The 14415-nt window shown below is 38.5% G+C and overlaps 1 protein-coding gene across 1 annotated transcript in view; it reads left to right on the forward strand.

Moving 5' to 3' along the window:
* COL21A1 (collagen type XXI alpha 1 chain) overlaps positions 1–14415 on the forward strand; it is a 129885-nt gene that overhangs the window by 81153 nt on the left and 34317 nt on the right. The window lies entirely within an intron of this gene.

Genomic DNA, 14415 nt, shown 5'->3' on the forward strand with positions numbered 1-14415 from the left:
TCTTGCCTGCTGAATGGTGGAGAGGAAGCCAGGTTTGCTGTGCCAGGAGATGTACTCTGTTAGGAAAGTAATCAGTAGATTATGTGTCTAAAGTTTGCCCATGTTATCTGTATATAATTCTTCTGGGCTGTACCCTCTTCCAACTAAGAACATATAGCATTATGTTATTCTGTTATTTTGACAATTAATGAAAACTTGGTTGTTAGTAATATATCTCATGAAGATTGATCTTTACCATTTATGAAAAAGCTTTGAAAACAGGAAAAAAAAAAGAAAGTTTATATATTTGGTGATGCAAATAAATGAAGACTCTTGGGTTGGGTGTGGATGCTGGTTTTAAGTATTTGTAATGAATGTTTTGGCCCCACTAAAAAGGATATGTTTACTTTATTTGTTCTATAATGTGGCAGCCAGGAAAATTAGTGGTGCTTAAGTTGGAAGGATGGACACTCTTAGAAAAATGCTTCAAAGCTAATTAAACACAGCTTATAGTAGCCAGATGGTGATTCATTCCTGCATGCAGATTGGTAAATATGAACACTAACTCTTAGAATTCAAATTGAGGACAAAGCATGTATTTCATTGGGAAATGATTACATTACTTTAATGTACAATTACATGTACATGCCTGTGCTTTGAAATTTAAAGGCTGGTATTGGTCAATCCTAAGAGTAATTTAGTCCTTAGGGTAATTTACATTCTAAGTGACAAATGATACCCAGTTGCCTTCAATCCAGGTGATAAACTCAGTTCTAACACTTTCTGGATTTATTAGAATTTGTTTCAACTGTGTATCACTGTGTTTAAGGATTATAATCTTTTAGTCATTCATTCAACAAGCATTTACTGTCTGCTTTGTGCCAGACATTATATTAATTGAGGAGAAAATGAAGATGAATTTGTCAGGGTCCTGCCCTCAGGAGTCAGATGTGCCAATAGATGCAAACATCGTATAAATGGTATAGAGGGAGGTGTGGGAGGCTTGCAAAGTTGTAGGAGATGTATATGATGCTAAATGAGTTTCGGTACATCATTAAAAAGGATGCATTCTTCTTGTTTAATAACCATTTATTGAGATATGATTCACATAGTACTGTATAAAATTTACCTATTTAAAAAGTATAAGGATACATTCTTAAACAAGATGTTCTCTTAGCCAAATTGTGGAGTATAAATAGGAGTTGTCTTCTTGTTTGCCCCCTAAGGCAGAAACCTGTAACATGTTCCAAAATATAGAAGTGAAAGAAATCGTGATACTTTGGGAAAACAGAAATTACATCAAATTGCTTAGGATAGATGGAGGGGTGGGATAGAAATACTAGATGAGGTTGCAGGGGTAGGGAGAGGCCAAATCAAGAAAGGCCTTGTATGTCTGTGCTATTTGGACTTAAATCTGAGAGTAATCAGAGGCATTCAAAGGTTCTAAGTAGGGAAGCGAGGTGTTCAGATTTAGGAAGTTTTAGAGAGGTCACTTGACAGCAGAAAAGAGAATGGGTAAAGGGGGGCAGAGGTGGAGGGCAGAGCCCAGCAGCAGGCCAGCTGAGCCCTGCCACTTCCACCTCCAGCTAAGGCAAGAATATTCAGAGTTGGGAGAGGGAGAGTGGGAATGATCTGAAATGAACCAAAAAAGCATCAGCAGAGTTCAGGGATCAATTGAATGTGGGTAACATGAAAAAGGATGACTCTCAAAGTCTTGCTGTGTGGATGGAGGCACAGGAAGACCAAACAATAAACAAGAAACAGAGCAAGAGGAATTAATTTCATCTGGGGAGGTGATCCTATGATATTTTCACATGGGACAATAGCAAAGGCATTCAAATAAGAGGCCTATACTTTGCATCCTTACAGTAGACATGGAAACATGGGGACTAATATAGCTCCGATAAGAAATAGTGGGTCAGATTCAAGACAGTTTTAGAAGAATTTCTGTGACTACTAGGTGTAGTAGGTTGAAAAGTGTTCCCCCCACCAGGATATCAGATCCTAATAACTAAAACTGGTAAATATTATCATATTTGAACAAAGAATATTTGCAAGTGTGATTAAATTAAGGGTCTTGGGGAGATTATCCTGGCTTGTCTGAAGGGAGGCTGATCTAGTCAATTGAAAGTCCTTAAGAGCAGAACTGAGGTTTCTCAGAGGAGGCAGTGAAATTGGAGTGATGTGGCCGCAAGTCAAGGAATGCTGGCAGAAGGCAGAAAAGGCAAGGGATGGATTCTCCCCTAGAGTCTCTGGGGGAGTACAGATTTCTATCCTCCAGAACTGTGAGAAAATAACATTCTGTTGCTTTAAGCTACCAAGTTTCTGGAAACTTTTTACAGCAGCCGTGGTAGACAAGTACACTGGGCTTCTCATCTAGTCTAATCTTTAACAATCATTTATGTAATGAATCTATGTAAAAAGCCTCTGAGTCCTACTGATACATATCAAACTCTTTGTAGCACATGTGTTGATCAAAAATATTTGGACTTAAAGCAAGTAGATAAGCAGGTTTATATGACAATTTGGTTAAATGTGAGACTCCTCAATCACTAATATTTTCTGATTCATCAGTTTGTTAAACTGTCATATGTTTTGCAAAACTTCTTTTGTCCACTTCATATTTTTCTACATCTTTGCATTATTCTATTTAGTAACTTTTAGCCCATATGTCTTCTCTGTACTATTATTCATCATATTGTAAAATTGGAACAACTTAAATGTCTGATACTTAATGTATTATGTATGTAAACTGTCATGTAAAAATATACTCTATGAATATGTATGCATAAGGAAGGATCTACATGGCAAACATGTGGTTTAATCATGTTTTGGTTACTTTGCTTATTTCCAGCCATGTTGCTTTTTGATGTCTGTTATGTTCCATTTTTGCTTGTCTGTGTTTTATTTTCTCCTGTGAGCATGTTATTACTTTTGTAATACATTACTTAAAAATTAAGGCATGGCTTTTGAGTGTTGGGCAGTGTTTCTTCATTTTTCAAACATATTAAGCTTGTCAGACTGCATTTCCATTTTTTTTTTTTTTTTTTTTTTTTTCTTGCGTTATGCGGGCCTCTCACTGTTGTGGCCTCTCCCATTTGCGGAGCACAGGCTCCGGACGCGCAGGCTCAGTGGCCATGGCTCACGGGCCCAGCCGCTCCGCGGCATGTGGGATCTTCCCGAAACGGGGCACGAACCCGCGTCTCCTGCATCGGCAGGCGGACTCTCAAGCACTGCGCCACCAGGGAAGCCCTGCATTTCCATTTTTGTGCCAAGGAATGGAGAACCATCAGATTGCTTCAAGGAATGCTCAGTTGTTGGAAATGTGTCTTCCTAACTTGCAAAATCATTCTGATTTTACCTTGTGCAGTTAGGTGGATGGGGAGACAGGGCAATACAGGAGCAGCAGCACACCAAATTTACTCATGGTTGAAAAACAATAACTGCACACATTCATTTTTGATCAAATCCGCTTATTGACCAAATTATCACATTGAACAGCTACTTGGCTTTGGCCAGTCGTTGTTGACCAAGTTACCTGAACTGTCATCATTTCCCCTGATGTTCACCATAGCTGTTCTATGCTGGTCCAAGCCCGATGATGTCCTGTGTTTAGTGTAGCATTTCTTCTCAGGCGTCTGATCCATCAGGTCCCTAGTTTTCTTTTCTTTTTTTTTGTGGTACGCGGGCCTCTCACTGTTGTGGCCTCTCGCATTGCGGAGCACAGGCTCCGGACGTGCAGGCTCAGCACCATGGCTCACGGGCCCAGCCACTCTGCGGCATGTGACATCTTCCCGGACCGGGGCACGAACCCGTGTCCCCTGCATCCGCAGGCAGACTCTCAACCTCTGCGCCACCAGGGAAGCCCAATCCCTAGTTTTCTGATCACCAGCCTGCCCACTGTGCACAGGGCATGATGACTCATGGTGAAGACTTGTAGGCAGGACTTGGGTTCTACTCTTGGAGCTGAGATCCCTGGAGCCCCATGAAGAGAGAAAGGATGCCACAGTTCCTGGACCTACAGAGGTGAGCACATCTTTCTTAGTTAAGGATGCCTTAAGTTATTTTATTTTGGACACTTTTGCTGTATCATTTTTCCAGGGATGCAGATGTGGGGATCACTGTACTGTATTTGAGGACATTGGCTCATAGAGGCTTTTGTTTCCTTTTCCTCATGCCTTTCAAATTCTTTAGAAAGGCATGCTTTTCTAAACCATAGCTTACGCTTGTCTTTATGGTGTGTGTCAACTACTGAGGCAGTTCAAGTCATTTAGTTAAGAGACAAATAGATCTTTTGTTTAATCACCTTTTCTATGGTGCGATTATGTGATATGCCATGTTATGCATAGAGGTCAAAGGCATAAAATCCTCGGAGGAAGTGAGTGTTGACTTGCTGTGGTGGTTTCCCACGTGGAACAATCCACTTTGTTATACTAGCTTTGTGGAGGTGTCTTTATTTACCCACTTCACTGTATTTTTTTATTTCGATTGAGGAGAAAGGTGGGAGGAGGAAGCCCCACTAGTTGTGATGCTGTTCTTATTTGATTTGCAATTGTATGGCAAGCTTTTTAAAGTCGGTACATGTTTGTAAGATTTTTTTCCCACTCCTCTTTCAGGAACCAGGAGGGACACATCCTCCGTATGTGTTGAGTGAAAGAACCTTAACCTGATATCTGCCATTAGGAATTTCATATGGCACTTAGTGTGAAGGCAGCCCACATTTAACAACTAAGAAAATTTGGAAAATTCAATTATATTTATTATTGTAATAATGCTAGTTCCAGGGTTATGTTTTAAAACCTGATTGAGAATAACTCTTAGAATGCATTTTGAATTAAACAATGCAAATGTCCAGTTTATCTACAGGAGTGACTACATTTGTAAGCAATATCTACAACTTTTTGGTCTCCCAAAGCATGGCATTTGGCATTGTCATGACTGCAAAAATATATCTTTTTCTTTAACCTTACTAAGCAACTGTTGGCCCATTATCTGTACAAATTAATCAAGTCCCACTAGGTTTACTTATGGATCTGTTTCTTTTCTACCATGAATGATTTAATTAATATAGTAAAAACAGACCACCATCACATGACTTTAAAAAGCAACATCATGGATTTTAAATTTAGAAGCTCTGTGCATATGGTACTGATCATTGCTTTACTGTTGTTCTGAAGAAATCTTTTTAACTGTGATCATTGTAAAACCATTAATAAGCATTAAAAGAATACTTATATGAATCTTCTTTATTCATTTCTTTGTAATTTGAAAGAGGCTTTATTGAACCTTGAAATGACAAGAGGAATTAATTCAATCGAACGTGTAAAATGATGCATGATTAATTCTCAGAATGGGTGACATATCCTCTGAGCCAATAGAATGTTATTGCTGCTTCCAGGGGCTCTGTGTTCCCGTTGGCATGGGGATCGATGATGCCCATCTCTGTTTTGAAGAGAGTGGGTGAGAGGAAAATTGGTACAGGATATTGAGTCTAGATTTCAAGCTTTTAGGACTTCGACTTTAAAATTACGTTCTGTAGTCATATGGGGACCAGGGGTGGTTGCACACTTTCATTAAAAACCTTTGGTATAAGGTCCTTATACGATATTCTTGAATTAGTCCAAATATGTTCTCCATTTTCAAAACATGAAAATACAGAATTAACAAAACAGTGTTGTTCAAGACAAGGCATATTTTATTTTAATACTTGGTTCATGATCCATATAGATGGCTATGTTAGCAGATGAAATGAGAAAGTTTTGCACTCAATCTACTTTCATGAGTGTGGAAATTATGTTTTTTTTATATGATTTGATTAATGTACACTTTGGTAACTAGATTGTTTCATTCTAAAGATCTCTTTCTTGGTTTTTATGTTTAAAAAATATTTTCAAAATGCTTCAGTGTGCACCACACTGAACACTACACAAATGTTTGATGCCTTTGAAAGTTGACACCAGAAAATCACTGATGTTCTAGGTGTGTTTAAGTGATATAAAAACACAGATGGGGAATTTCTGGGAAAGAACACTTGAAAATTTTTGCTTATAACAAAATACATTTTTATTTCTGAGAATCAGGGAAGCATCTAATAATTAGGTAACTTAGTGCCAATAGTTCTAGATATTTAGATATCTATAAAATGATTTTTGTAACTTTGAATACTGAACTGAAGTGTTCCATTGTTTGAAGTAGAAATAGTTAAGTCATAGTTAGGTGTGTTACTCAGTTTTAATTTTGTTTCTTTAAAAGATTATGGCTTTGAAATGCTTTTGGCAAAGATATACACTTTGGGGGTTGTAGAAAAAGAAACATGGTATGTTTTAACAAAAGATTATATTAATCATGAGTAGACTAGTATTTATGAATACATTCCAGAAGTCCTGTAGTACTCTAATGGTTCACAACGAATTTAATCCAATGGAAATTATCAACACGAGATATTAGAATATAAATTTCTTTTAGTAACTAATTAGAACATAGGCACTAGACTTTTTCAATGAAAATATTTCTTGCAAATGAAGTATAAAGAGTAATTTGATGAACTAAAATTAAACCAGGGGAAAGGAGTTGAATGATGATTTATTTGTTCTAAGAACTACGAATAATTTCTTTGTTGTGATAGAACTTTCTTCCTTTCTGCTGTCTACATAAAAAGAAGGCACTTACTTGGTGGATTTAGGTGAAATGTGAAGAACTTTTGAACAATGTATCTCAAAAACGGATTGAAACCGCCCGTAGAGAGCTTTAAAATTGCTGCAGATTCTTATTGAGATGTGTAGTCAGGTGCTAATATTTGCTGAACAATCACAGAATGTACAACATTGTACCAGGTGGTTTTGGATGGGACATTTATTCTCCAGTTAGGGAAGTAGAAAATTCACTCAAGAAACATACTGTACAGAGGTGTATATCAAAATCCTAAAGTGGATTAAGACTCTTAAAAGCCATTAAAGACAAGTGAAGTTGGCACAGTGGTTGAGAGTCCGCCTGCCGATGCAGGGAACACGGGTTTGTGCCCCGGTCCGGGAAAATCCCACATGCCGGGGAGCGGCTGGGCCCGTGAGCCATGGCTGCTGAGCCTGCGCGTCCGGAGCCTGTGCTCCGCAACGGGAGAGGCCACAACAGTGAGAGGCCTGCGTACTGCAAAAAAAAAAAAGACAAGTTAAGTTAATCATGAAAGGCAGACTATTAAGATTTTTGATGAAGGTTTAAAGACTGGTAGGAAAATGAGCTGTAGTAGTTTTTAACCAGAGGCATACGTAAATTATATGAAAATTCAATTGGTAGAAAATTATAAATCAAACAAGAAAACCCCTTGATAACTATCCTAGTTTAACCCTCAACACAAATAATTTTCAAGAGAGTCTTAAAAAAAATAGAGAGCACTGTGATCCAGAGAACTTGAGCCAGAATCACCAGAGGTGGCTATTAAAATTCAGTTTCCTGGGCCAGTCCCCATCCTAATGAGTCAGAATCAGGGACTGAATCACAGGAAACTGCATTGTTTTTTTTGGTTTTTTAAAAACATCTTTATTGCAGTATAATTGCTTTACAATGGTGTGTTAGTTTCTGCTTTATAACAAAGTGAATCAGTTATACGTATACATATGTTCCCATATCTCTTCCCTCTTGAGTCTCCCTCCCTCCCACCCTCCATATCCCACCCCTCTACGTGGTCACAAAGCACTGAGCTGATCTCCCTGTGCTATGCGGCTGCTTTCCACTTGCTATCTACTCTACGTTTGGTAGTGTATGTATATGTCCATGCCACTATCTCACTTTGTCACAGCTTACCCTTCCCCCTCCCCATATCCTCAAGTCCATTCTCTAGTAGGCTGTGTCTTTATTCCCGTCGTGCCCCTAGGTTCTTAATGACCTTTTTTTTTTCTTAGATTCCATATATATATGTTAGCATACGGTATTTGTTTCTCTCTTTCTGACTTACTTCACTCTTTATGACAGATTATAGGTCTATCCACCTCACTACAAATAACTCAATTTCGTTTCTTTTTATGGCTGAGTAATATTTCATTGTATATATGTGCCACATCTTCTTTATCCATTCATCTGTTGATGGACACTTAGGTGGCTTCCATGTCCTGGGTATTGTAAATAGAGATGCAATGAACATTTTGGTACATGACTCTTTTTGAATTATGGTTTTCTCAGGGTATATGCCCAGTAGTGGGATTGCTAGGTCATATGGTAGCTCTATTTTTAGTGTTTTAAGGAACCTCCATACTGTTCTCCATCATGGCTGTATCAATTTACATTCCCATCAACAGTGCAAGAGGATTCCCTTTTCTCTGCACCCTTTACAGCATTTATTACTTGTAGACTTTTTGATGATGGCCATTCTGACCAGTGTGAGATGATATCACATTGTAGTTTTGATTTGTATTTCTCTAATGATTAATGATGTTGAGCATTCTTTCATGTGTTTGTTGGCAATCTGTATATCTTCTTTGGACAAATGACTGTGTAGGCCTTCTGCCCATTTTTGGATTGGGTTGTTTGTTTTTTTGATATTGAGCTGCATGAGCTGCTTGTAAATATTGGAGATTAATCTTTTGTCAGTTGCTTCATTTGCAAATATTTTCTCAATTCTGAGGGTTGTCTTTTCGTCTTGTTTATGGTTTCCATTGCTGTGCAAAAGCTTTGAAGTTACATTAGGTCCCATTTGTTTATTTTTGTTTCTATTTCCATTTCTCTAGGAGGAGGGTCAAAAAGGACCTTGCTGTGATTTATGTCATAGAGTGTTCTGCCTATGTTTTCCTCTAAGAGTTTGATGGTGTCTGGCCTTACATTTAGGTCTTTAATCCATTTTGAGTTTATTTTTGTGTATGGTGTTAGGGAGTGTTCTAATTTCATTCTTTTACATGTAGCTGTCCAGTTTTCCCACCACCACTTATTGAAGAGGCTGTCTTTTCTCCACTGTATATTCTTGCCTCCTTTATCAAAGATAAGGTGACCATATGTGCATGGGTTTATCTCTGGGCTTTCTATCCTGTTCCATTGATCTATATTTCTGTTTTTGTGCCAGTACCATACTGTTTTGATTACTGTAGCTTTGTAATATAGCCTGAAATCAGGAAGCCAGATTCCTCCAGCTCCTTTTTTCTTTCGCAACATTGATTTGCCTTTTCGGGGTCTTTTGTGTTTCCATACAAATTGTGAAATTTTTTGTTTTAGTTCTGTGAAAAATGCCATTGGTAGTTTCATAGGGATTGCATTGAATCTGTAGATTGCTTTGGGTAGTATACTCATTTTCACAATGTTTATTCTTCCAATCCAAGAACATGGTATATCTCTCCATCAATTTGTATCATCCTTAATTTCTTTCATCAGTGTCTTATAATTTTCTGCATACAGGTCTTTTGTCTCCTTAGGTAGGTCTATTCTTAGATATTTTATTCTTTTTGTTGCAGTGGTAAATGGGAGTGTTTCCTTAATTTCACTTTCAGATTTTTCATCATTAGTGTATAGGAATGCTAGAGATTTCTGTGCATTTATTTTGTATCCTGCTACTTTACCAAATTCATTGATTAGCTCTAGTAGTTTTCTGGTAGCATCTTTAGGATTCTCTATGTATAGCATCATATCATCTGCAAACAGTGACAGCTTTACTTCTTCTTTTCCGATTTGGATTCCTTTTATTTCTTTTTCTTCTCTGATTGCTGTGGCTAAAACTGCCAAAACTATGTTGAATAATAGTGGTGAGAGTAGGCAACCTTGTCTTGTTCCTGATCTTAGTGTAAATGGTTTCAGTGTTTCACTATTGAGGAAGATGTTGGCTGTGGGTATGTCGTATATGGCCTTTATTATGTTGAAGAAAGTTCCCTCTATGCCTACTTTCTGGAGGGATTTTATCATAAATGGGTGTTGAATTTTGTCGAAAGCTTTCTCTGCATCTATTGAGATGATCATATGGATTTTCTCCTTCAGTTTGTTAATATGGTGTATCACATTGATTGATTTGCATATATTGAATAATCCTCGCATTCCTGGGATGAACCCCACTTGATCACAGTATATGATCCTTTTAATGTGCTGTTGGATTCTGCTTGCTAGTACTTTGTTGAGGATTGTTTCATGTATGTTCATCAGTGATATTGGCCTGTAGTTTTCTTTCTTTGTGACATCTTTGTCTGGTTTTGGTATCAAGGTGATGGTGGCCTCGTAGAATGAGTTTGGGAGTGTTCCTCCCTCTGCTATATTTTGGAAGAGTTTGAGAAGAATAGGTGTTAGCTCTTCTCTAAATGTTTGATAGAATTCGCCTGTGAAGCCATCTGGTCCTGGGCTTTTGTTTGTTGGAAGATTTTTAATCACAGTTTCAATTTCAGTGTTTGTGATTGGTCTGTTCATATTTTCTATTTCTTCCTGATTCAGTCTTGGCAGTTTGTGCATTTCTAAGAATTTGTCCATTTCTTCCAGATTGTCCATTTTATTGGCATAGAGTTGCTTGTAGTAATCCCTCATGATTTTTTGTATTTCTGCAGTGTCAGTTGTTACTTCTCCTTTTTCATTTCTGATTCTATTGATTTGAGTCTTCTCCCTTATTTTCTTGATGAGTCTGGCTAATGGTTTATCAATTTTGTTTATCTTCTCAAAGAACCAGCTTTTAGTTTTATTGATCTTTGCTATCGTTTCCTTCATTTCTTTTTCATTTATTTCTGATCTGATTTTTATGATTTCTTTCCTTCTGCTAACTTTGGGTTTTTTTTGTTCTTCTTTCTCTAATTGCTTGAGGTGCAAGGTTAGGTTGTTTATTCGAGATGTTTCCTGTTTCTTAAGGTAGGATTGTATTGCTATAAACTTCTTTCTTAGAACTGCTTTTACTGCATCCCACAGATTTTGGGTCATCATGTCTCCATTGTCATTTGTTTCTAGGTATTTTTTTATTTCCTCTTTGATTTCTTCAGTGATCACTTTGTTATTAAGTAGTGTATTGTTTAGCCTCCATGTGTTTGTATTTTTTTACAGATCTTTTCCTGTAATTGATATCTAGTCTCATGCGTTGTGGTTTGGGGGCCACTCTTCATCGCGGTGCGTTGGCCTCTCACTATCACGGCTTCTCTTGTTGCGGAGCACAGGCTCCAGATGTGCAGGCTCAGTAGTTGTGGCTCATGGGGCCAGCTGCTCTGCAGCATGTGGGATCCTCCCAGACCAGGGCTTGAACCCCTGTCCCCTGCATTAGCAGGCAGATTCTCAATCACTGCGCCTCCAGGGAAGCCGTGTTTCTAGGTAGTTTTTGGTTTTCTCTTTGATTTCTTCAGTGATCTCTTGGTTATTAAGTAGTGTATTTTTTAGCCTCCTTGTGTTTGTATTTTTTACAGATTTTTTCCTGTAATTGATATCTAGTCTCATAGCGTTGTGGTCGGAAAAGATACTTTTTTTTTTTATTTGCGGTATGCAGGCCTCTAACTGTTGTGGCATTTCCCGTTGTGGAGCACAGGCTCCAGATGTGCCGGCTCAGCAGCCATGGCTCACAGGCCCAGCCGCTCTGCGGCATGTGGCATCTTCCCGGACCGGGGCACAAACCCATGTCCCCTGCATCGGCAGGTGGACTCTCAAGCAATGTGCCACCAGGGAAGCCCTGTAAAAGATATTTGATACGATTTCAGTTTTCTTAAATTTACCAAGGCTTGATTTGTTACCCAAGATATGATCTCTCCTGGAGAATGTTCCATGAGTACTTGAGAAGATTGTGTATTCTGTTGTTTTTGGATGGAATGTCCTATAAATATCAATTAAGTCCATCTTGTTTAATGTATCATTTAAAGCCTGTGTTTCCTTATTTATTTTCATTTTGGATGATCTGTCCTTTGGTGAAAGTGGGGTGTTAAAGTCCCCTACTATGATTGTGTTACTGTCAATTTCCCATTTTATGGCTGTTAGTATTTGCCTTATATATTGAGGTGCTCCTATGTTGGGTGCATAAATATTCACAATTGTTATAGCTTCTCCTTGTATTGATCCCTTGATCATTTTGTAGTGTCCTTCTTTGTCTCTTGTACTAGTCTTTTAAAGTCTATTTTGTCTGATATGAGAATTGCTACTCCAGCTTTCTTTTGATTTCCATTAGCATGGAATGTCTTTTTCCATCCCCTCACTTTCAGTCTGTATATGTCCCTAGGTCTGAAGTGGGTCTCTTGTAGATAGCATATATATGGGTCTTATTTTTGTATCCATTCAGCCAGTCGCTGTCTTTTGGTTGGAGCATTTAATCCATTTACATTTAACATAATTATTGATATATATGTTCCTATTACCATTTTCTCAATTGTTTTGTTATTGTAGGTCTTTTGGTTTGTTATTTTAGGTCTTTTCCTTCTCTTGTGTTTCCTGCCTAGAGAAGTTCTTTTAGCGTTTGTTGTAAAGCTGGTTTGGTGGTGCTGAATTCTCTTAGCTTTTGCTTGTCTGTAAAGATTTTAATTTCTCCATGTAATCAGAATGAGATCCTTGCTGGGGAGATTAATCTTGGTTGTATGTTTTTCTCCTTTGTCACTTTAAATATGTCCTGCCACTCCCTTCTGGCTTGCAGAGTTTCTGCTGGAATATCAGCTCTTAAATTTATGGGGATTCCCCTGTGTGTTATTTGTTGTTTTTCCCTTGCTGCTTTTAATATTTTTTCTTTGTATTTAATTTTTGATAGGTTGATTAGTATGTGTCTTGGCATGTTTCTCCTTGGATTTGTCCTGTATGGGACTCTCTGTGCTTCCTGGACTTGATTAACTATTTCCTTCCCATATTAGGGAAATTTTCAACTATAATCTCTTCAAATATTTTCTCAGTCCCTTTCTTTTTCTCTTCTTCTTAGACCCATATAATTCAAATGTTGGTGCATTTAATGTTGTCCCAGAGGTCTCTGAGACTGTCCTCAATTCTTTTTATTCCTTTTTCCTTTATTCTGCTCTGCAGTAGTTATTTCCACTATTTTATCTTCCAGGTCACTTATTCGTTCTTCTGCCTCATTTATTCTGCTATTGATCCCTTCTAGAGAATTTTAAATTTCATTTACTGTGTTGTTCATCACTGTTTGCTCTTTAGTTCTTCTAGGTCCTTGTTAAATGTTTCTTGTATTTTCTCTATTTCTCTATTCTATTTCCAAGATTTTGGTTTATCTTTACTATCATCATTCTGAATTCTTTTTCAGGTAGACTGCCTAGTTCCTCTTCATTTGTTTGGTCTGGTAGGTTTTGGCCTTGCTCCTTCATCTGCTGTGTGTTTCTCTGTCTTCTCATTTTGCTTAACTTTCTGTGTTTGGGGTCTCCTTTTCTCAGGCTGGTGGCTCGTAGTTACCGTTGTTTTTCGTGTCGGTCCCCAGTGGCTAAGGTTGGTTCAGTGGGTTGTGTAAGCTTCCTGGTGGAGGGGGCTAGTGCCTGTGTTCTGGTGGATGAAGCTGGGTCTTGTCTTTCTGGTGGGCAGGTCCACGTCTGGTTGTGTGTTTTGGGGTGTCTCTGCTAATGGATGGAATTGTGTTCCTATCTTGCTAGTTGTTTGGCATAGGGTGTCTAGCATTGTAGCTTGCTGGTCTTGGAGTGAAGCTGGGTCTTGGTGTTGAGATGGAGATCTCTGGGAGATTTTCACCGTTTGATATATATGTGGAGCTGGGAGGTCTCTTGTGGACCTTTGTACGAACTTGGCTCTCACACCTCAGAGGCACAGCCCTGACGCCTGGCTGGAGCACCAAGAGCCTTTCATCCACATGGCTCAGAATAAAAGGGAGAAACAGAAAAGAAAGAAAGAAAGAAAGAAAAAGAAAGAAAGAAAGAAAGAAAGAAAGAAAGAAAGAGAGGGAGGGAGGGAGGGAGGGAGGGAGGGAGGGAGGAAGGAAGGAAGGGAGGAAGGAAGGAAGGAAGAAAGGAGATAAAATAAAATAAAAAATTAAAATAACAAAATAAAGTTATAAAAATAAAGAATAAAAATAATTATTAAGAAAAAATTTTAAAAAGTAATTAAAAAAACAAACACAGACAGAACCCTAGGACAAATGGTAAAAGCAAAGCTATAGAGACAAAATCACACACAGAAGCATGCACATATACACTTAGAAAAAGAGAAAATGGGGGAAAAAAATATATATATATATCTTTGCTCCCAAAGTCCACCTCGTCAATTTGGGATGATTCGTTGTCTCTTCAGGTATTCCACAGATGCAGGGTTCATCAAGTTGATTGTGGAGATTTAATCCTCTGCTCCTGAGGCTGCTGGGAGAGATTTCCCTTTCTCTTTGTCCGCACAGCTCCCGGGGTTCAGCTTTGGATTTGGACCTGCCTCTGCGTGTATGTCGCCTGAGGGCATTTGTTCTTCGCTCAGACAGGACGGGGTTAAAGGAGCAGCTGATTGGGTGGCTCCACCTCACTCAGGCCTTGGGGGGTGGAGGGGTACAGATGCGGGGAAAGCCTGTAGCGGCAGACGCGTGACGTTGCA

The sequence above is a fragment of the Lipotes vexillifer genome, unplaced genomic scaffold (assembly GCF_000442215.2).
Source record: "Lipotes vexillifer unplaced genomic scaffold, Lipotes_vexillifer_v1.1 scaffold302, whole genome shotgun sequence".
NCBI lineage: Eukaryota > Metazoa > Chordata > Mammalia > Artiodactyla > Lipotidae > Lipotes > Lipotes vexillifer.